The sequence below is a fragment of the Mesocricetus auratus genome, unplaced genomic scaffold, assembly GCF_017639785.1.
Source record: "Mesocricetus auratus isolate SY011 unplaced genomic scaffold, BCM_Maur_2.0 Super-Scaffold_100019, whole genome shotgun sequence".
NCBI classification, from domain to species: Eukaryota; Metazoa; Chordata; class Mammalia; order Rodentia; family Cricetidae; genus Mesocricetus; species Mesocricetus auratus.
The window spans coordinates 18,273,507-18,300,158 of NW_024429200.1; the positions used below are offsets into that span (position 1 = coordinate 18,273,507).

The window sequence follows — 26,652 nt, forward strand, 5'->3', positions numbered from 1 at the left end:
CTTAGAAATAAACAGGCTTCTTTGTCAAGAAATTAAGGGTAAAGATGCTTGAAAATAACGAAGTGTTTGATTTTACAGGTTGTGTGAGCTCATTTTCTGCTTAATAATATTTGATATGATTTAAGCCTTTTCCGTGAGTTGGGTTTATACTGGTTTTCCTTATATTTTTAAATCTCCATTGAATTTGTATTTATCTGAATTAGATGCTTTATAGTGGTTTTAATTCTTCCAAAATGCAGGCAATTAACATTATGGAGAAGAATTGGCTTGTATATTATAGACACACGTAATTTTGTGACAGAAGAGGGAATAGGTGGAGGATGGTGACAACTACATGGAACTACTGAAAGCAATTTGGAATTCAGAACTTAAGCTTTAATTTTATTAGCATGTGCCCATATTAAACTATATGTCAATCTTGTTTGATATGAAGGAACATTTGTGATTTCTGGTCTTCTGGCATTGAAAAATTAGTAAATGTTGAGTGTCTCACTTTGGTATCTAAATTACAGTCTGATAGCTTGTGGCAGAAATGTGTGATTTTATTGTGTCATGCACTGACCAGCTGTTACTTTATGATATAGGTATATTTGCTCACAAAGGAGCAAATAGTACTTTCAGAAATCATTAAAACGTTTCCAATGGAGTGTATGCATGGAACTGCTTTTCCTTTGTTACCCCTGACTTCACACATGGGGGACAGACTCCATTACCAAATGGAAACTTTCATGCATTTTACAAACAATTTTTATAGGGATTGTCAAAGTGAAATCAAGAGCACATTTACGTGAAACTACCACATTATATTTTGTAGCTCAAATATAATGTTAGAAGTCTATAGACAAAAGTGCATATTTTCAAAATCTTTCAAAATAGTGAGAGATTTTTAAAAATGGATACTCTGTCAGTACATTCATACTTTGAAACTTTGTTACCTTCCCTGGACTCTTAAGCTTGCTAGCCTGTTAAAACCATGTTTATCTGAACCACACATTTCTATCAAAGTTCTCGTTCTATATTTGGGGGACAGGGCACATCTACTACAATCAACATGTTTATATGAAAAGGTGAATCATGTCCTTCTCTTCTTGTTCGCACTTTTTCCTACGTAGATGAGATGTTTTGCAAATTGAGACCATATGTGCCATCTGGCTCTGGCGTACATAATTCATGCACCGAGAGGGTGTGCAGCTACATGATAAAATTTTAGGAGGTCCTTTAGAGGCAGAGACAGGTCTTCTCTCTTGCATGCTATTTGGATACAGGATGATTATTTACACCTCTGGCCCAAATTTTCTAAACTGTAGGATGACAGCAGTAACATATAATCTATAAAGATCTATAAAGTTATGATATAGGCTAGGCCTGGAACCAGTGAGTGCAGAAAAGCACTACATACATCTTTCAGATCTGAGCTAAACAAATAATTGGCTATGATTTTACTATATAAAGAAAACTAAAACATTCACCCTAATTGGTCTTTATAGACCAGGCTCACCTTGAACTCAGAGATCATCCTGCTTCCAACTTCCTAGTGCTGTGGTTAAAGGTGTGTGCTACCATACTGAGGGATATTGTATTTCTTAACAATGTAACTGTCAATAATATAAGAATCAAATACCACCAAATATCAATATAATTTAAAACTTAGATGCATCAAAAATGGGTATTTCTATCTAGATAAAAAAATCAGGAAGTTAGCATAACTATCTTGAAACATTCACAGGACTCAGAAGGTGCCCAACACAAATGATCTTTGTTCGTAGAAAAGTCATCTGTTAAATTTAGATTGAGGTATTTTGATTAAAACCTTCCTTCGCTTTCAGTTAAGTCAAAGGACATGTCCACTGAGAATTGATTTCCTATAGTGTCCTCTGGACAGGGAGAAGCTTAGAGTACTAAATTTCCTTACACTGTAGTTATAGTTCTTGTGTCCCATCTCTTTCTAGAAAAAAAAACTGTCACCAAAGCATTGGGAATTCATCTCCATTCAACCCTTAAAATCTCTCTGTCAAGGTGGCTAACCAAATGCCAAGTGACTCTGAGTTGTTTGGGTTTGGATATCTGGGCTGGAATGAATGGAGTTATGCCTCATCTTGATTTCCAGCGCAGATTCTGAGCTCTACAACTACATACCAAATAGAAAATGTTAATAACCTCTGAATTATTTCATTAGTGAAATCAGCTGAAAAACAAAATAACCTTATGAGCAATGTTGACTGATTGATCACATTACTAATGTGCCTATTTCGTCTCTCAAAAACTTGTCCAAGTTTCAATTTATTTGCTTGGGTTTTTTTTGTTTGCTTTGTTTTGTTTTTACTTTTCCAACAAATGCATTTTTTTTATGAATTCAACTTCCAGTTGTTTGGAGCTGTCAAAAGTATAAAACACATAATATATTAGATAAAACAATTGTAGTGGTTATTTTGTTGGTGAATCACTAAGAAGTTCTATGACATCAGGGAGAAAATAATTAAGGCATAATTTACATATTAGCACAATATTAGATGATGATTTATATTAAGAATAACAAAGAGCCATTTTTTGTTACACGCTATTACCTAAATTTTAAATTCAAACAACATCAACATGGATTAATGCAAACAAGGTCGATTTGACTTCATAAATTTTGACTTCTGAAAGGAAACTGCAGGGAATATTACAAGACCTTACTAAAGAGGTATCTTTTGTACAAAGAAAATGTCTAGATGAATACGTACATGCTCTCAAATACTTCTTTTCATCTTACATGTCAAAATAGAAATTGAATATACGTGTCCACTGTACCAGGAAGAATCAAAGAAATGAACCACCCGATCTATGATTGTTTTTCAAGTTATTTTTTGAAAATGATAGAAAGTAAGTCATGAGACCAGGACTTTTGAAATATCAACAAAAATAAAAAACTAAAACATATGCATACATGTACATGTCTATATATTAAGGGAAAATCTGTGTGTGATGTGTGTGCATATATATAAGCATATATACTCTTGTGAATACCTAATATATTGTATCCTGTACATATATATATGTGTGTGTACATATTAATATATGCATACACATAGATATACAGCATGTGTTTTTATATACATATTCATGTCATATATATCATGTACACGTTTTGTGACATTTCCCATGTCAAAATGGCATATGTATATCATGGGTCAGGCTGAGTACTTAGAGCTTTGTATGGTCACTTTTCATGTAGATTAGTTGGAGATTGTTGCTTGTCTGTTTTGTGCAGCTTCCACGAAATCAGCATTCAGCACGTCCAGCTTCCTGGCAAACAACAGGACATTCAGCTCCTATGTAAGGGAAGAATCCCACCAATGAGAAGGGAGGGCCCAGAGTGGGAAAAGGGACAGTTCTGGCACAAAGGAGCAAAGAGGGGTGGTTCAGAGGGAGGGTGGGAGAGTCCGGCTAGCATCCACGCTGCCTCAGCAGAGATCTGCAAATGGCACTTATTTGGCCCATAACCGCCTGGGCGCTGACCTTGGCAGCCTCACAGAGGTAACCTTCATGCAAGGAGGAACTGTTTCTCAACAATGCCACCAAAGCACTTGCCACAAAAAAATTCTTCTTTCCCTCTTGTGTAGGGGGAAATTACACGGGAAAGCATATTTTATTTTTCCACTTACCCGTTCTCCCCTTGTCAGGGTCAGCACTCCTGGTTCACTGTGGGAGATTTCTTATGTGCCTCCCATGCCCTTCATAGTCCTGTAGAATGTGTAAACAACATTTAATTATGGGACATAGCAACAATGGCATTCATTAGGTTGCTGCATTTCTTTTCAGTTCAAGGGCATAAAATAACTAGCTTTCCCCAGAAGCCTTTGTGCCTGATGTCATGTGAGGTACTCTCACTCCCCGCGAGGCAGTCTCTCCCTGGAAGGCTGTCTTCTGTGCTAATGACCCTTGTCCATCCACATATTACATCGTAAAAATGGCTCTGATGCTCACTTTTTTTGCTTTCATACGTATGATCATTAATTACCTCTAATTCATTATTCTCATTTCTCATGTGCTAATGATAATCACAGAAGCCAAAAATATATGTGATATATTATATTTTAAAAAAAGAAAGTTGTTGTCTGAGAGGATGGAATATAATTTGTATACTCTTGTGGCTTGAAGCATGAATCCAGTGGGAGAGAACAAAAATGAGAAAGCAACCTTGTTTGTCAATTAATGCAGAAAGACAAGTAACAATTTCAATCCTGGAGAGAAAAAGCATATTTGAAGAGTTCCCATGCCTATGCATGCATGCATAGTAGGCTGCCGGCTGAGACCGGTGGCCAGCCCATTCAAACACTTCAAGTTGGAGCTCCTGGGGGAATAATGTGCTTTTGTGCCTGCCTCAGAAAGGGCTTTCCCCCTCACAGCTGGCATCAGGCTTGTACTGAATCACTTGCTTTTCTCTGTGTTTTCTCGTTTTTCCTTGACATTAGTGGCCATACTCAGTGGCTCACTGTAACTGCTGAAAGCAGGAGTTAGGGGAAAGAGTTGAAGGTGGATATAATAAAAATTTATTGTGTGATGTTCTCAAGGAATTAATAAAAATATAGAAAAAAGAAAAGAGAGGGTTCCAGAAAAAGTTATCAAGGAAGAGAAAGGTGATACATTTGCTTGGGTTTGAGATGAATCCATCAGTTATGGCTGCTCAGGAGTAGAAATTAGTGCCTGACACTGTCTTTACTGATGACAGCCAGATTGTTCTATAAACTTTGGACATTTGCTTCTGCTACATTACTAAATACATAAAAAATTTAACTTTTAAGATTATATTATTTTCTACTGTCTGTTTTCTCCTTCCTAATTCTCCATTTAACCCCGCCTTTCTCTCTTTCAAATTCATGGCTTTTTTTTCATTAATTGTTCTAGCATATGTGTCCGTGTGTGTAGTCCTAAATACATAAGTACAACCTTATACTTATATAATGTAGTATAATGTTACATGTCTGTGTATGTTCTCAGGACTGACCATTTGGATAACCAATTGCTGTGCTCTTCCCTGTGAAATAGTATTTCTTTTATGTCAACATTCCTTAGTTGCCTGTACTTCTTTGTATGAGATTAAGGTCTCATGAACACACCCCCCCAACCATCCACATAAGCATGTCTATTGATGTCCTTGTTAGGAAGCCATGTTGCTGAGACTTCATGGGTACATCTCCTGATAACAATCTCAAAACAAAGCTCCCACTCCTCTGACTCTTACAGTCTATCTGCTACCTCCTGTGTAATGATTCCTGAGCCTTGGGTGTAGGACTGTGTTGTAGATGTGTCACTTGGAGCTAGGCTCCACAACCCTGAACTGGGTTGTGATTTTCCGTAATAATCTCCATCGTTTGCAAAGGAATGTTTCTTGATGAGGAGTAAGAACTACACTTATCTGTGAGTATAGAGACACATTTTTAGAATGTAGTTAGGGGTTATGCTGCTTTAGTAAGATGGTAATTGTAGGTTCTTCTCCAAGATCCATGGCTTCTCTAGCTCTAGACAGTTAGCTAGGTTTCCAGTACCAGACATGATTTCTCTCTTGTTGAACTGGCCTTAAGTCCATTTAGAGAGCTGTTGGTTATCACAAATATATGTGTAACCTTACTGGACGTTTAGGTATATGAGTTCCAAGCTGATTCTTGTGGTTCATAGGAATCATATCTGGGTAGGACTGTTGGTTACTCCCTTCCTTGAGAAGCTTGTGTGGTGTCTTCTGGCATCATGAAAGTTAGTCATGGAGCATTTGGTTCAGTTTTAGTTCAGTGGTCTCTTACTGTGTGTCTAAGTGCATGGTGTCTTCAGCAATAGGGACTTACCTTCCACCTCTGCGAATAACCAAAAGAAATAGCAGCAGTTTATAATGGTTTGGAAGTCTGTTTGACCCTGAAGAAAAACTCAAAATATGGCTTCCCTTGCCTGCTGAGGTTTTTATTAGACTTATTTTGCTCTTCAAGGGGGAATTGTCAACCCAGATAAGAAATTTTCATTTAAAGTATGTATGTATATTTATACATTGACTTGTATATATTATAGGTATTTCTAGGTAGATACTTAATAATATGATTCTGATGTTTTCAGGCATTTTTAATGCTATTTTACTCCCCTCCCTCTTTCTTCTGTATTTACCTACCTCTTCCCTCCCTAATTAAGCACCTCCATTTTCCCATTTCACCTTTAGATCACTTGTACCCTGCTGTTCACCTCTCTATTGCTCACTCATGCTCCCCAAATCCAAATGTTTCCTTTTCAATTACCTAATACCCAAATACATATATTTTTATTTTTAAGATTATAATGTGATTGCAATGCCTTTCCTTCCCCAAGCCCTCCTGTATATTCTCTTACTTGCTCTCTTCAAAATAATGGATAAATATAGTCTTCACTCCTAATTAAGGAAGCTTATTTTTGCAATAGACTGATAACACTACAGAAGACTACAAATGTTCAAAATGCAGAAATGTAGACCTCAGTCCCAATGGATACATCTACAAAGCATTCCCATACCTGAGGCCAAGGGAACATTATGGAAGATGTGGTGGGGAGAATGTAAGAGCTGAAGAGATTGTGTTTCCAAGTAATGTCAGAAGCTAAAGCCATGAAGTCTCACCAATGTGACTGCCCAAATGTGAGATGATTAAGCAAATATTTTAAAATAAAGCTGAAATATCTCCATTTCAGAAGATCATTTGCATAATAAAACAATATATTCTTAAGTTCTGCCTTCTAGAGTACACATAGCACTATCTATAGTTTTAATATTCATCATAATTTTAATTGATAAATGACAGAGTATTAGTCTCCTCTGCAAAATCAGTTCATTTACATCAATATAATTGTATTTAAGTCACTGCTTTATCTCCATCACCTATTAGGTACTCCAACATTTGTACCATGCTTTTTCTTTTGGGCTACCAACCAGCTCCCAAATCATGACACAGAGCCTTCTTATTAGTTATGAATGCTTGGTTTTATCTTGTGTTTGTCCAATATCTCTTATAACTTAACCTGTTTCTTTTCATCTATGTTTTTCCTCAAGGCCTTTTACCCTTCTTTCCTTCTGTATATATTACTGGCCCTTGTGTCTGTCTGGTTGGCTGCTACCTGGCTTCTGGGCCTGGGCATGTCCCTATTTCTCCCTTGTTTATTTCTCCTTCTCTCTTTGTTGCCTAGATTTCTCCTCCCACTTATTCTCTCTGGCCAACAGCACTCCCGTACCTCTTCTGCCTAGCTATTGGCCATTAAGCTTTTTTTATTTTTTAAATCTTTTTTTAATTTAAATTAGAAACAAGCTTGCTTGACCTGTCAATCCCAGCTCCCTCACCCTCCCCTTCTCCCCCACCTCCCACCAAACCCCCGAACCCTCATTCCATTCCCCCTCCACTCCCCAGGGAGGCTGAGGCCTCCTCACTGACACCCATGTTCAGGGGATCTGGATCAGTCCCATGCTGGATTCCCAGCCATCAGTCTGGCGTCCATGAGCTCCCCCTTGTTCAGGTCAGCTAACTCTGTGGGTTTCAGCAGCTAGGTATTGATTGACTCCTTTACTCATCACTCCTCCCACTCTGCAACTGGGTTCCAAGAGTTCAGCTCAGTGTTTAGATGTGGATATCTGCCTCTGCTTTCATCAGCCACTGGATGAAGGCTCTAGGATGACATAAAAGGTAGTCATCAATCTCATTTCAGGGGAGGGATGTATTAACTTTGATGTCAGGTCAATATGTTTCCTTCATTAAAATCAGAGCAATGGAGGACAATGAGTACAGATGTAACTGTACTTGGAAATATTGTAGAAAGAGGGGAGGCAAGTCCAAACAGTGGTTTCCATTTCTGCTTTGAAACTTTCTGTTGTAGGTAAGGGGATAAGGTTGTTTAATGACTTCAAGTATTAGAGACTCAATATATAAAGATAGGTAATATTTATATTTCTGTGTTTGACCTTCTTTGCTTAGTATAATGTCTCCCATGTTGTAGCCAATAAGAGAGTTTTTCTTTTATGGGGCTAGAAATAGTCAATTACATGTATGTATGTGCATATATGCATGAGAGCTACATCTCATATTTTCCTTACCTATCCATCTAGTGATGGATATGTACATATCTTGGGTTTTATAACAACAGGCAATCTATGTCTTCAACATGCTGATCTAATTTTCTTTTCATGTATAGCCGGAAGGTAAACAGATGGCTCATATGGTAGGTGTTTCTATTGTAATTATTTAAGACCAGAGACCTCTGTGTGTTCTACAGTTGCTGTACCCATGTATGTTCCTACCAGCAGTGTGTACATTATTGTCATCTGACTTTGATAATAACCAACCCGACACATGCTGGGTGTTGCTATATTGTTGTTTGGGTTTACATTACTCTAAGTATTTAGGTTTGTGAGCATCTTTTCATGTTATTTGAATAAATATAATTTTATGTTCAGTAAAATTGAAAAGAAATGAGTTGGGGATGGAGCACTAGCAGGACAAATCCCAGGCAGCCTAGTTTATAGTGGGTCAAATGGCAGCAGCTTCAGAAGCAGACTTCCACATGCCCATCTGAGCTCTGTTCCTTCTCTGTTGGTAGCACTTCTGAAAAAACATATCATCCTATGGGAGGCAGCCGCTGTACAAGTCAATTCAGCATCCTTCTAGCTTTTCTCTGGCTAGTCAGAATCAATGTGATACTTAAATCAGTCCTGTGATGATTTCTGCACTAATCATTTTGATAGGGGAATGAAAGGTAGATGATTCAAGCTAGGTTCACACGTCAACTCATTGAGTTAGGGTTGGTGGTGACTGTCCAAAGAATTTACTCATTTTCATTTTTAAAAAATAAGACATGGATGCTGGATTGCCTAAGCCAAGTAATCTGTACTACAAACTTCCACAGTCTGTGGAGTACAGATGAAAACTCAAGTGACTGGTATACTATCAGTCTGTCCCTAGAAATGTACCCATATACATATGGATGGAATTCTGGGATAACTTGCTATGTGCATTTTTATTTTTAAAAGTAGCTCATATGGGAAATACTGTCTGGTGAGCCTTTGGGCTGTTGCTCCACTGTACATCATAACTACTTATTCATACAGCAATGTACACATAAATTTGGGTTTTGCTGGAAGCTGGTGTATGGGATGTCATAATTTATTCATCCATCGTTTTTTTCCAAAACAAAGCAGTTCAAGAATCTTTCATGTGCTTCACTGAAATAAAGAAACCATCTATCAGTGATACTTTTCTACCAGTCACAGAATGGTGTTAATTTGGGATAACTTATATTTAAATATGAAATGTATTAGCTATTTTATTTATTTACTTATTTATTCAGCTTGATTGTTTTCCCGCTGTGGTAGATTATTATTTAGAGCTCTTTAATTAGTTGCTTTCTGTCACTGTAATAAAAATGCCACACAGAACCAACTTGAGAGGAGAAAGGTTTGTTTTGCCTCCCAGTTTCAAGGGTTTCACTGCATGATGTCAGGGAAGGCATGCTGAAAGTGACTTAGTCTACTGAGTCTACTGCAGGCAGGGGAAGCACATGGTAGATACTCTGCAACTGCAGGAAACCAGGAAGTAGAAGAAAGGAGAATATTGACACACTCTGTATTTCTTCTTTTGTGCATTTTATTCATTCCAGAGTTCCAGACCATAGGGTGGCACCACTCCTATATAGAGTGTATCATCTCTCCTCAGTTAATCCTATGGAAATAACAATATAAATATACTCAGAAGTGATCATAGGTCTGTGTCTAGTCAAGTTGACAATAAAGGTTAAACCTAACCCTTGTATACACTTTGCAGCTTTCTTCCTAGGTTCAAAATCATTCTCCTTTCCGCATATTATACAAACAAATAAGTTGGGTGATAGCTTGACGTCCAGTATTTTTTCAGGTGTTGAGGAGTCAGCAGCAAACTCTGTCATGGATAAATTGTGGCTTCTCTAAGAGAAAGGCTGATTCAGTGGCCTTTTCCTTCTCATCTCTGAACACTGCATCATTGCTGAGATGTTGGCTATGCATATCTCTATGTTTACTTTTGTGGTCTATCTGATTTTTGAGCATCATCCTGCTTTGTCACTGAAGACTCTAGTCTTCCTGACAATCTTCATTAAGTTCCCAATAATTGAGCTTAGTCTTGGTCACATGCCCATATCCCATGGCATTTCTTGTCCTTGTAGATCTGTTTAGTCATCTCACTCTTCAACTGAACGCTGAGAATGACTACTTGGTGTGTACCTTGCAGGGTTGGGACTGTAAAGTCTGCCTATCTTTCTGAATTACTTAGGAAGCAGCCATTTTCCTTTTGTCTTTTTCTAATCATGCTTTCCCCAAAACTTTGATCTTCTTTGCACTTTCTCTGAATCCCTACTCTCCACTATGCAGCTGACCCCCATGTTAGCTTAACCCAAGTGGCATGAGTTTTTTTCTCATTTATTTTTATTTCTATTTCTTGCACAGGTACATGCTTTTTCCCCTAAATGTTTGAATTGATATTTTCCACACTTAGATAGAATTTTTTCTTCCCAGGCCTGCTGTGACAACTCATGCTCCCCATTAGTGGGAAAAAGAAGAAAGAAAATCACAGTAAGTTTGAGACCAGCCTAGGCTATATAATAAGAATCTGTCTCAAACAAAACAAAGCAAAAACATAAAGGATAAAAAACAGTCCATTCTCATCCTCCACTGTTATGCAGCCCGTTTAACACTGAAACTTTTATTCAGCATTGGTAGCCTTTCTTTATGCCAATTAGTTCTTCTGATGGTTAAGCATAGGTAAAGAATCTCCTTCCAGTGAGAAGATTCAGTCGTTCCCAGGGAGAGTTCATTCCCGTTCTGATGTCTTTAACTATGTTTACACTGGGTGAACCCATTTAAATCAGAAATCCAGTATTGCAAACTTGCTTGGTTGAATGCTTACACAGTTCCTATATTTTACAATGTCTTGTTGGTAACATTTTTCTCTCCCTTTCCTTTCCTCTGTTTTTTAATTATTTTCATTTTTTCTCTCCAGCTTTTCTCTTTTTTTAAGTCATGATGAAGAAAAACTGAACATTACCACTTGGACTCCATCAAAATCAAGACCTGGATATTTTTTGTGTAACTACTAGCTATAACTGTATGGTTGGTCTTATAGACAAAGCTTACTAGCATCTCGTTGTGTATTTCCCTAAAGACAGGTCTTGCCAGAGCTGGATGATTTCAAGTTCACTGAATGCAAATGAAGTCACTCCGTAGTGATGAACTGAGAAAAGAAGGCTTTATGCTTGATATAGAAATGAAAGGGGTCTAAAATAAATAAGGAAGGGTCAAATATCTAGATAGCAAGTGGTAGTACAGGAAATTATAGACATGGAAGCCATGAAGTTCCCCTGGTCGACTCCAGATATTTTGTAGATTGCACATGTTAGGAGTCAAGTGGCAAAAATAAAAGAGTGAATAGTCATAAAGGGAGGATACTAGAACTAAATAAACTCTTTCTTAATTTCTAAAATAAACAATCCTGTTTGTTGAGATAGAGTTCATGAAAGAAAGAAACTCAAGAAATGTGGAAAGCTGAAGGAGGCAGAGAGAGACAGATTTTGTTTCTGTGGTTCATGTATTCTTGTGTTCTTATTTTAACACCCATGTGATTTGTAAGTTTATTAAAGATGAGTAGCTAGCCAGGCAGCAGTGGTACATTCCTTTCATCCCAGCACTCAGGAAGCAGAGACATAGGGATATCTGTGAGTTCAAGGCCAGCTGGGTCTATTGAGTGAGTTCCAAGACAGCCTCCAAAGCTACAAAGAAACCCGGTCTTTGAAAAAAAAAACAAAAAACAAAAAACCGAGAAACAGCTAATTATCTGACCATATTGAAAAGTGATGTAAACTAGTTCTCTAGGCATCAAGTAGGCTTTGAATAAGAGGTAGATCCTACACTGTCACTATTCAGAGTAAAAGATATATTTAGACACACACACACACACACACACTAGTAAATGGTAAAGAAAGATAGGTACATGAAGAAAAAGCAAGATTGATAGTTTAATACTGTATGCTGTTTTCTCCTTTTGTTCATTTATTATCAGAAATAGCTTCCTGTGTGTTAGTCTCTGTGCTAGCCTCCTCAGTCTGTGATTTAAGCCTCACTAAGAATTTAAGCCACTATTCATTTGTTTCTTTTAAAAGATTAGGCTTATAGGTAATCATGTTGGGATAACATAGCCAGGTCACAGTAAAGCCAAAGTTTGGGTCCATGGTACTCTGTCTCCAGATGTCTAGCTTCTCCAACAGCATATCAGGGTCTGCAAAATTCTTTTTATAAATTGTGAGAGAGTAGAGACTGTGGGTTTGTGGTGCAACTGATCTGCTCTGTCACAGTGCAGGGGCAACCATGGACCTTGTGTATGTGGATGACATACCATGGCTTCTACAACACATGGTTAGTGAAGGAGCAGTCATGGACCATTGTTATGTGGATGAGGATGCCTGGTTCCCACAAAACATGTTTTACAGACACCAAAATTTAAATTTCATGTAATTTTCATACCACAAAATGTTATTTTCTATTGTTTTTTCAACCAACTATTTGAAAGATTCTTACCTTTCAGGCTCAACAAAAACAGGTGGCGAGACAGATTGGCTCTCGAACTATAGACTGTCAACTTCTGGTACACAGTGAGCTTTGTCAAATCCACACTCTCCGCTACAGTGTTCCAAATGTACTAACAGACATTATCCAATCAGAGGAAAACTTAAGGCTTATTAGTCATCACACATTGTGAATTAAAGTCTGAAATAATCACTTACTGTGTGTTAGCTCAATCTAATTTTGATTTCTTTGGTCTAGAGTCAGAACAGGAGAAAGCAAACAGTAATGGGGGTTATTCTGGGAATTGTTGGTGTGTCCTATTGATTTATTTACCCCATTGTTCTCAGACTAAGCAACTATCTGAATGAATGTTTCCATATTCCGTGAATGTAATTGGAGATGGCCAGTGGGGCAGCAGTAGAGGATTTGGAGACAAGGAAGAGCATGTAGATGGGGTTGCTTTCCTTCTCAGGAAGCAGGCATTTACCTAGAGGATTGAGTTCTTCAGGAATCCCAGTATTTAGACCATGTTATTCCTGAGTTCTAGGAACCACTCCACTACAATTCTAGTGTAGCCACGGAGTGTTTCCTGAACCACTAGCTTCAGAAACACTATCCTTGGTATTTTAACATACATTTTTGGATCATTCAATGTAGTCCTTTATAAATTTCTTCTCATGTTGTGCAGTGTAGCTATGCCCTGGGTTTACTCTTAGGGCTCTGTGATACAGAAAGCTGTGAATAGGATTAATAATAGCTGTTTCACAGACTCTAAGATTTTCATCTATAGTAGGAGGAAAATGTCATCCCCTCTTATGCCTACCTTGCACACTGAGACACAGCTATTTAAAATTTGATTGACATGCAGTAGGTACCATAAATTTCACATATTGATGATACAACTTTTAATTGTTTTGACAATGTCATACATGCATGTAATGAATTTTGGTAATTTTCTTCCCTATTTCCTTCTTTCACCCCATTTCCTCTCCTATCAAAACCCTCTTCCCCAAAATCTTTCTTTATAATTTGGTGCCTTCCTTTTTTGTATTGGTGTGACTCACCAAGTTTAATTATGGCTGTTTGCATTAACATGGGTAACTTACGAATGGTTACACCACTGAAGAAAATGACACCATTCCCAGTTACCATTCATTACCCCTAATCCCTTAGTAAGAGGTACAACCTCATGAGCTGTCATCCATGCATGATGGAATGTTGACAGGCTCAGTCTTAGGCAGATAACTACAGCTACACCAAATTCATGAGTGCAGTTATAATGTCACATCAACAGACACTGTTTCATAACACTCTTCCCCAACTGCTGTCTCTTATATGTTTGCCAACCGTTTATCAATGACATTCCCTCAGTGCGAAGGGAGTGAGGTTGATATCTTTCTAAGGACCTACCACTAAAAAATATTTATTCTCACCACTTTGACCAATTCTGATTCTCTTCATTAACCACTGACAGCTTGCAAAAAGAAGCTTCTTTGTTGAAAGCTGAGAGTAGCACTAATCTATGAGTTCATACATAAGTATGTAGAAGGTAGGTTGAAAACATGTTCATTTAGCAACAGAACAAAAACAGAATGAAAAACAGCAGTGTCTTTCCTCTTAGGGTCTTATGATCTACCCAGACACAGGTTCTTGTGAGTTTACAGTATCAGGCATGAATTCCTTCCTGTGGAGAGGCTTCAAATCCAATCATGTAGCGGTTAGTTAATTCTTCAATAGTCATGCCACTGTTGCACTAGTAAGCATATCTTGCCCAACAAGTTGCTAGCATAGCCCATAGAGTCCATACTTGGGTAAAATCATTGAAGACATTTTTCACCTGGCAGCCTGCATAGCAACTTCCGGCACTGTAAAATCTGGCCAGCAAGGAGGAAACTTCCAGATTCATTACAGCTTGTCTTCTTTATGTCCTACAATCAAAGTATGTGATATATTCATCAATAAGATCTTATTATCTAGTTTTGGTGGGTAACCAAGAGCAATGACAATAACCTATGTTGTTGGAAGGGGGATCTGGATCCTCCTTTTCCAACAACTCCCAGGGAATATCTTATTGTATAGATCTAGTCTGATAATATTTAGTCCAGGCTGGCCTTGAAGTCAGAAATTCTTTTGGCTTAGCCTCATGATTGCTGTTGGGATTATTTACATGTATTAATACATCCAGATTAAGGTACATATTTTAATAAGCTCCAATATATTTCACTGCTATTAAGATAATAGATATATCAGTCTCAAAGTGTTTTATATATCTTAGTAATATTTCTCTGTTCACTTTCTATTGCCACATATCTTTTACCACATAATTATCAATCTATTTTCCATCATTAGGAATGAATCAAATTACATTTTCTAGATTTTTATTTATTTATGCATTTTTCCTTTTATTTAAATTAGAAACAAGCTTATTTTACATGTCAATCCCAGTTCCCTCTCCCTCTCCTCCTCTCCTGCCCCTCACCAATCCTCTATCCCATCCCCTTTTTGCTCCCCAAGGAGAGTGAGTCCTTCCATGGGGGATCTTCAAAGTCTGTCATATCATTTGGAACAGAGCCTAAATTTATATTTTATATAATTAAAATATTGTTTATTTTTGCCTGAGTTAGTCCTCTTGGCATAATTATTTTTGCAGTATTTTCAGTCAATGAATAAATAAGTTTTCATTGTTGGCACATGCCATCATATCTGTATTAGTCTCCCAGGAAATAAAACTCCTAAGATTCTTTATGTGGATAGTGTTGTTATAATGTTCTGTTCATAATTTAAGGATAGCACCAACATCGTCCCTCCGTCTGAAATCGAAGCCTCTCCCACTGTGATTGGAGAAATTCCATGGTGTCTTGTCTTTACTCCTTTTCCAGGGTCATGATGATTAAAGGCATTTTAATGCAGCCAAATTTTGTAGATGTGTCCAGGATGTGTGGGACAGGTGCAATTTACACCCAAGTGATCCTGATGCTGAAGGAATGTGTGACAAAAGATAAGCTATAGATTTTCAATGATGCTACCCCCAGTTTTTCATAAATGAGCAGTCAGAATAATTTATTTTGTCTGAATGACACCTTGGAGACAGGATCATTAATAATGTATAGGAGTTCCATTCTACCCTACTTTGATAAGAATTATAGGTGTGTAAAAATCATGTAGTTATTTCGTTTATTATGCAATGGACATTATTACATGTTTGTTTTCTTTCGCTGTTGATTTGGGGATATGACACTAATAGACCCATAAATGCTGCCTAAGTTAAAACAAACCTTGTAGGACAAGAGAGATAACTCAGGGAACACAGGGTTTTCCAGGAAAGATTGTTGACTGATGTTTAGAATCCCCAAACCCAGATAAAGGCTAGACAGCATGGTGATGATTGCTAATAGAATTAGGAAGATAAAGATGGGATCCCTGGACAAGGTAGCTAGCTAGAATAGTTGAAATTGGCAAGTTTAGGGTTTAGGGGAGAACATATCTCAATAAGTAGAGAGAGATGGAGGAAGAAATTTGGCATCAACTTTGCACCTACTCTTGTGCGTAAATATGAGCATGCAAATATGCATACATGTGCATGATAATGCATACACACACATATGCATGCATGCATGTGCACATTGTGTGTTTATCAACCAAACCTTGCATTCCTGGGATAAAATGAACTTGATCACAATTTTTTAATAGTTTGCTATCTTTGCTTTGCTGTGGCTTGAAAAGTATCTCACAGGATTATTAGTTTGCAGTTTTCCCTTCCATGTTCTGTTTAAGTTTAGCATTAAGAATAAGGCTATCTTATAGATTTGGGAAGTATTCACACCTTTTCAGTTTTCTGGAAATTCATGTCAAATGTTTATTTTTCCTCCAATCTTTGGGGAAATTCACCATTGAAGTTGAGCATGTAGTTTTCTGTGGGAGAAGCAGAAATGCAAATAAAATTTATTTCATAGCCCGATATGCTGGCATATACCTGTTCCTAGTACTTGGGAATATTATGAGTCCTTAGGGTCCCTGCATCCTTCCCTGATTATCCTTCAATGACCACAATTGTACTTTATAAATTTGTGAAACAAACTTTGTTCTAAGCCTGCTTTGGAGCAAACATTGTTAGTTATTTTCCTCTGTTTACCCAGCTTGTTGAAATAATTTGTGTTGTTTTCTTCCAATATTCCTTATCTTTACATCATCTTTAGACTGTGTACTGATAACTACTTTTCTCATTCTTAATGCTGATGACTTCAGTTAACACTGTTTTCATCAATACCACTCACTAGAGTTTTATCGGCTTTAATGACTCTTTCAAAGAAGCCGTTTTCAGTTTTATTGATGCACTCTACTGTTGCTCTTTCCCAAATCTTATTGTTTGTCACACTGATGTTCTTAATTTCCTTTGGTATGCCTGTTTGCTCTGTTTAATTTCCTCATTTTCTAGTGTTTTAAGTTGGAGGCTAAGGCCATCAATTTAACAGCTCTGGTCCTTTCTCACATGAAGTCTTAATTCTATATATTTTCTTTTAAATTCTTCACTTGCAGTAGCCCACAAATTTCGATATGTTTTGCTATCATTTTAATCAGTTTACAGCTTCTAATTTCATTTTCAATTTATTTTTGGCACATGGATTATCCAAAGGGTTAGTAAGTTAGTTCCCAAGTAGTGAAGGATATCCCACACTTCCTTCTGTTGCTGATTTCCACTTTGCTGGTCCTATGATTAGACAGCGCAGAAAGTGTGGCTTGACTATCTCTTCCCTGAATCTTCAAGCCTTTCTTTAATACCTTTCTGCAGTCATGTTTTAAGTGTATTTATTACCTCACTTTTAGGAGATACTTTCTAGGTTAAGTTGTTTTCCTGTGTGTTAAATGCGTCGTTCCACCATGATCCCACTCCAGTCTGGATGTTAGCATCATCCTGATCTCTGTTCTTAGATGCTGTGCTGTGCTGTCCTACAGTGGATTTTAAGCTCCTTCTCTCTTTCTCTCTCATCCTGGCTTTTGAAATTACTTAGCTGCAATCTGTCTTGTTCTACTACTCTCCATGTGAAACTCATCAGGTCATCCAAAATGTTCTATTATAATTTTCATCAAATTTGGAATATTTCCAGACATATTTCTTTTAAAGTTTTCAGTCCCATCCTTTTCTTTCCCTGGGTACTCTTAATTACATGTGTATTTATTTGACTGTTTGTTATTGCCCTGCAACTCATTAAGACTTTGTTTAGATTTTGATTGATTCCTTTTTCTTCTGTGTGTTTGTTTTGAAGTTTCTGTGGCCATGTCTCTAAGTACTCATCTTTCCCTTTGTTGTTTATTTCATCCAGTGTATTTTTACCTCTAGAAATATGATTATGCTTTTCATTATTTTCCACATAGTTACATAACTTTTGAAACATAGGTAATGTAATCATGGTTATTAAAATTTCCTACTTGATTGTTATAATGTATGTCAAGTTCTGAGATTTTTCCATGACTAATTTATTTGTGTTGTTAAAAATATTTTTTCTTTGAGATTATAACTACATCATCTCCCCATTTCCTTTCCTCTCCAAACTCTCTCATACACCCTCCATCCTTACTCTCTTTTCAAATCCATAATATCTTCTTTTATTAATTGTTTTTGCATGATATGTATATACATATGCATTCTTAATATAGCCTGCTTAGTCTCGATAATGTTACTTATATGTATGTTTTCAGGGATAATTAATTGCTGTGTTCTTCCCTGGGAATAACTATTTCCCTTATTTTCAGCATTGTTGCTTTATAAGTCATAGTTCTCTGCTTTTTTCCTTGAGTGAAATAAATTGATTAGGTATTAGGCATTGTCACCTTCACTTTCTTGCATGCTATGAATTGTACATTTTAATAAACTTTCTTAACATTGTTCTAAGATGGAGTCACGTTTCTAAGAAGTTGTCCCATTTCTTGGTGTCTTATTTTTGAGATTTCCTACAGACTAAAATAATGTACATATCTGGATAATTGTTTCTCATTAACAAGGTTACAGAACTTGTAGATGCTCTATCAATCTCCCTTGATTCCTGAGAATTTAGTTTGGACAATGGGAACAGACACCATTCCTGGCTCCTGTGAGTGTCAGTCATTGATACAGTGGATCATGGGGTATGTCTTTTCAGAGAATCCTATGGCTTTTGCACTACGTAGGGGGATATTTAAGGGAAAGTCTCACAAGTCTTCAGATTCTGAGATATTCTTCATGTTGGAATTTCTCTCCTTTGGGGTATGTGGCCCTGAGACTTCTAGATGCCTTTGATGCTCCAGAATCTCAGCTCCATCTTTTGAGATAGGCTGTCTGTCTATGTCCTCCTGGATTTCCCTCTCTATAGGACATTGTGGACTTTCTGTCAAGTCCCTTACAAAGTTTTCTGTCTCATAGGGATCACTGCTCTCATTGTCTGATACCACTGCTTGCAAAACATTATTTGATATGTAGTCTTCATGGTTTCCAGGTGAGAGACTAAAACTTTTTCCTGAGACAAAATCCTTAGCTTTTTGTGAAGGGGAAGCACACTCAAAACATCTGACTTCAGCAATAAATTTTGGAAAATAAACTGGAAATCAAATATTTGCTGTACACATGAGCTATTTCAATTTAGAATATCAAAAGAGGAAAAGTAAGATTAATGTAACTTTTGTTGTATTGGGCAATGAGAGTTTTTAAATATTTGCAGTAATCAGAACAGCTTTTGAGAAATCACAGCTATATTATCTTTAGCAGTTTTGTTTGAGACAATATATTTTTCCAAAGAGTTTTCATTTTGACAGACAAGGCTTAGCTTTTGGAGGCCAAGATTTTTTTGAAAGACATTCTTTAAAACACATCAAGAAAAAAGCATAGAGCAAATACAGTGGTTACCATATTTAAAGCAATCAAATTGAATGTTCAAAAATATGACATCAACATTTAGACTCCTTTACACAAGTGAGAGATGACCCCTCTGTAGCCATTTCGTGCAGAGATGGCCCTTGGATGGCCATCAAGGCAAGTTCTCCAGAGCTGTTTCAATGGTGTTTCTTACAGAGATGAGGCTGTGTACAGCTACTTTTACACAACATCACCGATGCCACCTAATGTGTCACAAAACTTAGTGCTAGTAGAAAAGCCCATTTTTAGGTTCAGTTACTGCCGCTATAAAACACTAAGACCTGTCTGACTCATTCACATATTTGGAGACTTGTGAGGCATCTTAATAAATTCATACTGGCAGGTAATATTGTTCAAAATATTGGCCAAAAAACTAGACAGAATTTAGTTAGGTGGGACTTTCGGGAAGAGAGAGAAGGAGAGGTGAATCTAGGCTAGGAGAAGATACCAGAGGACATGAGAGGAAGCAGGAGGTACAAGATGGAAGAGAGGTAAAATGTCATGATGCAAACATAGATGACTATAAGTGGATTAAGTTATAAGAGATAGTTGGCAAGCCTAAGGTGTAGGCCGAGCTTTCATAATTAATAAGTTCCGTGTTGTTATTTGGCAGATGGATGTATAGAGAAAGACTTGCTACAACAGAATATTGTTAAGTGTTATTTTATTCCACATTCAGCAGAACAGTAGTATTTGATTTTCCCCTAGATCCATGAACTATTGGGTCTCAGGTTAACCACCCGAGCCATGTCAGGAATCCAATCAGACATCAGTTACTCCCACAAGCTTTGTGACACTGTTGTACAGTGTGTCTTGCAGGCAGGTTGTTATTGTAGACTGAAGTAATTGTAGCTCAGTTGGTGCTTACCTTTCTCCTCTGGTGGCACGCTGCTTACCTTCTAATACCATAAACAGTAGTCAATAGGGATAAAGACTGTAGGGAGGCACTGGCCCACTTCTCCATATTCAGTGAGTTATGTAGGCATTGTCTTCAGCAGCAGGGCCTCGCTATCAGTTTTAGAAGAGCCATAAGTAGCCTTGGCAAGAGCCTGAGTGATTCAGGAGCTTCCATGAGGCACCTTTGGCTAACAACTCAGTATATGTAACCCATTCCCTGAAGTAGAGGTAATGTCTGGTAAATGTCTAATTAGAGCTTTGTTTAACTGTTATTTGGTGATTCCACTTAGATTTCTTTCATTTATGCATATATTTTAAGAAGCTCCTATATTTGTAAGTTTCCATATAGCCCCTCAGTGGTCCTTAGTATTAGATTACCTCCTCGTATTCTTTCTCTTACTCCATCGTTCCTCCCCCTCCTCATTTGACCCTCCCTTCCCAGTACCTCCCAACTTCCATCCATAGTTTTCTACTTCCTATTCCCAGGAAGATTCTTCCCTCCCCTCTAGTCCCTTACTCTATATCTAATCTTGGTGGTTATATGATTTGTTGCTACTATCAGTGATTGTCAAGTTATGTTGCAGAGAATTCTGAGGGTCTGAAAACTACTCTGGGGGTGATGGTGTGGTCTATTACAAACTGACTTTGTGTTAAAGTTATACAATTTTCAGAATTTGACTAGGAGACTATTTGACAGATAAAGATGAAAACAAAGATAATTAAAATGGGTACCGTATTGCTTAGGTTAAAAAGCTAGTGACCCAACTCCATAGTTATGTAAATTTAGGTTATTAGCAAACTTCACTAAGCCTCAGTATCTTCATGAGAGAAATTTTAATCATGCCTAACTAATGAGGAATTAAGAGAATTAAAACAATTTCTACAGAGCACTCAGCATATAACATGTTCAATTTGAATTAGATATTATTATCCTTTAAAATCTATTTTAAATACTTTTTATAATATTTTATCAAACACCAAAATGAGGGTATGGTTAAAAAAATAGTTGAATTTTCTAGTATTCTTCTCTTACAGAAACAACTTGTAGAACTTTTCATGAAGGAAAACATCTTTATACAAGCTAAAGAATACAAGTGAGAAATCATAGCATATGGTTATTTTATGTAAATGAGAAAAGATGCATTGATGAGTTTATCAGAGACAGTTTCCTATTGTCTTTATCACTCTTTGATTAAGTCTGGCTAGAACAGTAAAGAGAAAGATACCAACTCTGACCGGGAAGATAGAAATGCAGCACCACGATAACCTCAGGATGGTCTCCTTGACTAGCAGATTCTGACAGTGGATCAGTCTTCACAGACCTAGGCTGCAGAAATGATTTTGAGACCTAATACCCATTTGTCTACTTTAAAAAGGGGGAAAGGAGTAAAAGAAATAGGGAAATGATGTAACTAAAATAAAACCTCAAAATGGAAAGGAACAATTTGTAAGAACCTATCTTTGGGGGGCTTCAGTCGGATCCAGTCAACTTGCCTGGTTCATACTGGAGATGGGGAGTGTGAATTGAGAATGGTAGGTAGAAAAATTACAGACACTAAGGAAAAGGCAGAGACACAGAATGGAGTCAGGAGAGCATTCCAGTGAATACTGAGTGCCCTAAGTTTATTTCTCAAAATTCTTATATACCCCAACCAAAAAGGGGAAAAAGACAAAAGACTTCTTTACTGTGATCCAAGGAACAAACAGCCTTTCTTTCTTAATTTTCCAAACATTTAGCATCCACATCTTAGACCAAATCTCTTGTTATCCAGGTAAGACATCCACACTTTAGACCAATCATCCTATAGTAGTCACACCTTAGACCTTAGGTCTTATGACTTTAAAAGAGTAAGGAGAGTTTTGAACTCTCTGACATTAAGTCAAGATGAAGCAGAGCTATTTCTATGGGCCCTGACAACAATTAAAAAAAAAACCAAAGAAGTTCCTCATCAGTAGAACTGAGAAGATTTCCCAGTCAGTAAAATAACCTACTGTACAGAAAGAGGACCTGAGTTTGAGTCACTAGAATGCACATAAAAAGCCAGGTGTGGGGTCACACCCTCTGTAATACAGGTGCTGCAGGTGGCAAAAACAGACAGATCCTCAGAACTCACTGGACAGCAAGGGTATCCAGCTGGTGAGTGCTAGGTTCAGTGAGAAACTCTACTTCAGAATAACAGCTGTAGAGTCATCTATAGTTGGCATCATTCTTTCGTATCTGCACTTTTTCACTCATGCACAGCCATGTACACACAGTTTCACAAGCATGAACATGTGCATATGTGCACTAAAAGCACATACTTCAAAACTTGAAATATGTTCAAAAATAATTTTAGTTGCTGTTATGTGATTTTTCTTTGGAAGGCATTACAAATATCTGCTCACATCAAATACGAAACTGACAGCAGACTCAAAGGCAACTGCGTCACAAATATCCTATTTTCATGGCTTGAATTAGCCATTAAAATTGATATTTGGGGACTGGGAAAATGAAGCCCTTGAAAAATGCTTGCTATAAAAGTGTGAGGACCTGGTGTCAGATCCCGAACATCTGTGTGAAAATAAATCAATGAACATAGGCATTGGAGTATGTCCTTTCTGTAAGGAGGTGGAGATACCTCATGTGTATACGGAAAATTGCTCAAAATATACAAGGGAGGGAATATGGTCTTTGGTTATTGGGTTCGAAGAACTAAATATTTATGTGCACAGGAAAAAAACACTAGACATTCTCTCGTGTCATTTAAAGACATGAATTCTAAATGAATTGAATATTGGGACCGAAACAGTTAATATGCAGAACCACCATAACAAAGAAGCTTCTGGTGTTTGTTTAAGCAGTGATATTTATGTGATTCCCCAAAGCACAAACAACACAAGCAAAAATAGACACAGGCTTTTGTTTTGAGTTTAGCTTCTGCAGAGCAAAGAAAAATATTAGCATACCACATATTTCCTTTTTCTTGGAAATGTATTTTTCTCCTCACTGAATATATCCTGATTATGGCATTTCCTTCCTCTCTTCCACAGTTTCTCATCCCTCTATTTCTTCCACTTCCTTCCCACCTCCCCTCCCATCTGGATTTACCCCATTTCTATCTCTCTTTAAAAACACACAGGTTTCTAAAAGTTAATAATAACATACAATAACCCAAAAACTAACCCATCATAACAGGACTAATAAGCAGAAGAAAAACAACCCAAGAAAAGGCACAAAAAACAGAGTTCATACACTCAGTAATTCTATAAATATACCAAACTGGAATCATGACTATATATGCAATGGACATATAGGGTAAAAACAGAAAAGAAAAAATATAAACAAAATAAAACATTATATATGTATATACATATATACATAATATCCATCAAAATTCAGTAGAATGTTTTGATTAGCAGAGGAGAAAAAATTTAAATAAAATATTACATCCTATTACACAGCTCATAAGAAGATAATATCCAAAATAAATAGGGAACTGAATTTAATGCAAAAAGTAAATTATCTTAATTTTGAATATCAGAGGATCTGAATAAAGGTTTCTATAAAACAGGCAAGCAAATGGTCGATAGGTATAGTTCATTAAAAGAATATGAGGATAATGTAAAATAAATTCTTAGTGAGATATTACCTTGCCCTGTTAGAACAGCAATTATTGAAAAATCAAAGATAACAGGTATTAACAAGGATGTGGGAAGAAATAACCTTTGAATTCCGTTGGAAGGGATGATATGCATTATGGAAAGGAATTTGGAAGTTTATAAAATATTAAAAATCCATACCTCTTCCTTGGGAAAACTCCGAATGGCAGTTGATGACAGTGCAGTATAGGGGGTTCCTGAGGACCCTGGGGCCCAGACTTGGAAGGTGATGATGGAAGCCTCAGTGAAGGATTCAGTAGTGATTTTAGGGGCCACAGGACTTGTGGAGGATAAACTGAAGACAAGGAGTAGATCTTTATCAATAATCTGGGCCGCCTGCTGGAGGACAAAAAGGTCAAGTCCTTGGAGGTTATCTACCTGTTCTCCCTTCCCATCAGGGAGCCTGGTATTATTGACTTTTCCCTGGGAGCACCCCTTAAGATGAGGTTCTATGGACCATGTCAGTGCAGTAGCAGACTTGGCATGTCAGTGTTCAAGGTTCATGACTTTTGCCACTATCAGGGACTACAGTGGTCACGTTTATCTTGAGTAGTCCTGTTAACTGCTCCAAGGAAGTAGCCACTGTGGTCCAAAAGGCTATCAGCAGAGAGGCCATGAGGGAAACCAGATTGACAAGCTTCATAGCACCACATGCAACGTGAAAGGCCACTGGAGCTCCATGCTTGAATTGTCTCTGTGCCCATGCCCGAGAAGCTGCTGCCGATGGCTTGTTTGGATGCAACTTTGCCAAGACCATCCTTGATGCCACCTCCAAGACCTATGGCTAACTGAGCCCTGACCTCTGAAAGAGACTGTGTTCAGCAAGTCTTCTTATCAGGAGTTCACAGGCTATTTTGTGAAAAAAAAAACTCACACCAGAGTATCTGTTAAGAGGACCCATACTCCATCTGTGGTTACCACAGAGGGATTTTATAAGTCACATTATTCAGTATGTACATATACTCGTCTGTTTATGCTGCTGTAAGAAAAATGCCACAGCCTGAGTAAATACTGGAAGACAGTTCTTAACAACTAGTGAGTTTAAACCAGTTTTGGAGAACACATGCAGATCACAGCTTTTTTTAAAGGGAACGCCATCAGTATGATAGTCTGAATTCTCATGCTCATTGTAGCATTACTCACAATAGGCAAGATAGGAGATAAATATAGAGGTCATCAACAAATAAATGAATATTTAAAATGTGGCATACATATATGATGAAGTCATTTTCAGCCCTAAATATAAGTAATTTTATTCATTAACACAAGGATAATCTGGAGGACATTATTCTATATGAAGTAAGGATAGAAAGTAAATGATCTCACCATCATATGTAATGAAAATGTTGAACTTAGAGAAACAAAGCAAACATTCAGTAGTAGTTGTGGAGGAACTGAGGCGGGAGGAAGGGGGATGCGGTGATGTTAACAAAGGGTATAATGTTTCAGTTAGAATAGATATGTCAGGAAAGTCTATTGTATTTTATGGTGAATAGGTTAATAATAATTGATTGATGGTGTACTTAAAATTCCAGGAAGGTAGGTCTTAAATTTCTTCACCCCAAAAGAAATATAATAACCCCTTGAGGTGTTGAATATGTTCACTGCCTTGACTGAAGTATTTCACAATGTTTACAGAGCTCAGAAGCTCGTGTTCTACAGTGAGTGAATGAGCACACGCTCTCTCTCTCTCTCTCTCTCTCTCTCTCTCTCTCTCACACACACACACACACACACACACACACACAAACACACACAATTCTCCAGTTATGCCTCAACAAAATGGGAAAAGAAAAAATGGTGCCATAATAATAACGACTGAAGGAAATTACAGGTTTGCTAAGTATCCTGAGTGATCATTATGAAGGTGCATTTTGTGGAAGGAAAGGAACCCATCCTGCTCTCAAGTGTGTACCTTGCATGAATAACATTTATGGTAAACTAAACACTTCAGAGAAGCAAGGCCACAAAGCTGAAATTCAATTAATTCTGTGTGTCCAGAGACAAGCACAAGTTCCTCCGTGGAGATTTCCTGCTAGGCTCTATCTGGAATCCCATTACTAAAATTACTCAGTGGTAATTCACCAAGATTCCAGGCTGGGGGATCTTCTAACTGTTGTAACTTCAGGAAACTCTTTTGTTTGTTCTTAATAATCACCTACATACGAGAGGAAACTGTTTTCTTAGGTGATGGGAACACAATACTTCCTCATGAAAAGCACACGGCAACTTTGAATTTAAGAGGTTACATCAGAGAACCTGTCTCTGACCACAAATCCCATGACATCAGAGCAGGGCTTGGTAACCCCACCTGGGAGGAGACTCACTGGAGGCCTTTGTGCTAAATGAATAATTGCTGAGCCACTAAAGAGGAAAAAATAAACAGCTACACTAACATACATTTAGCACCAATAGTAAGAATCTCATTGGAACTAGCCTTAGGCAGACGTAACAGGTGTGCAGTGGTCATGACTGCCTCACCTTTGCCCAACAGAGGAAAAGAAAATGGCACCCTATTTGGGAGCTTCTAAGATGGGACTGTTTTCCCAGGAATCAGCTTGTATGGAAAACGTTTTCACTGCAGGGTACCACAGATAGGAGTGTCCAAAAAGTTCACCTGGACCAAAGCCCTTGCTATGTCCAGGTGCGGGGAGGGAAGCGGGTT

The 26,652-nt window shown here is 37.5% G+C and overlaps 1 pseudogene; it reads right to left on the reverse strand.

The window, feature by feature from the left end:
• Nucleotides 1-3,215: 3,215 nt before the first annotated feature.
• The window catches only part of LOC101842270, a 78,453-nt pseudogene continuing 55,016 nt past the window's right edge, over nucleotides 3,216-26,652 (reverse strand).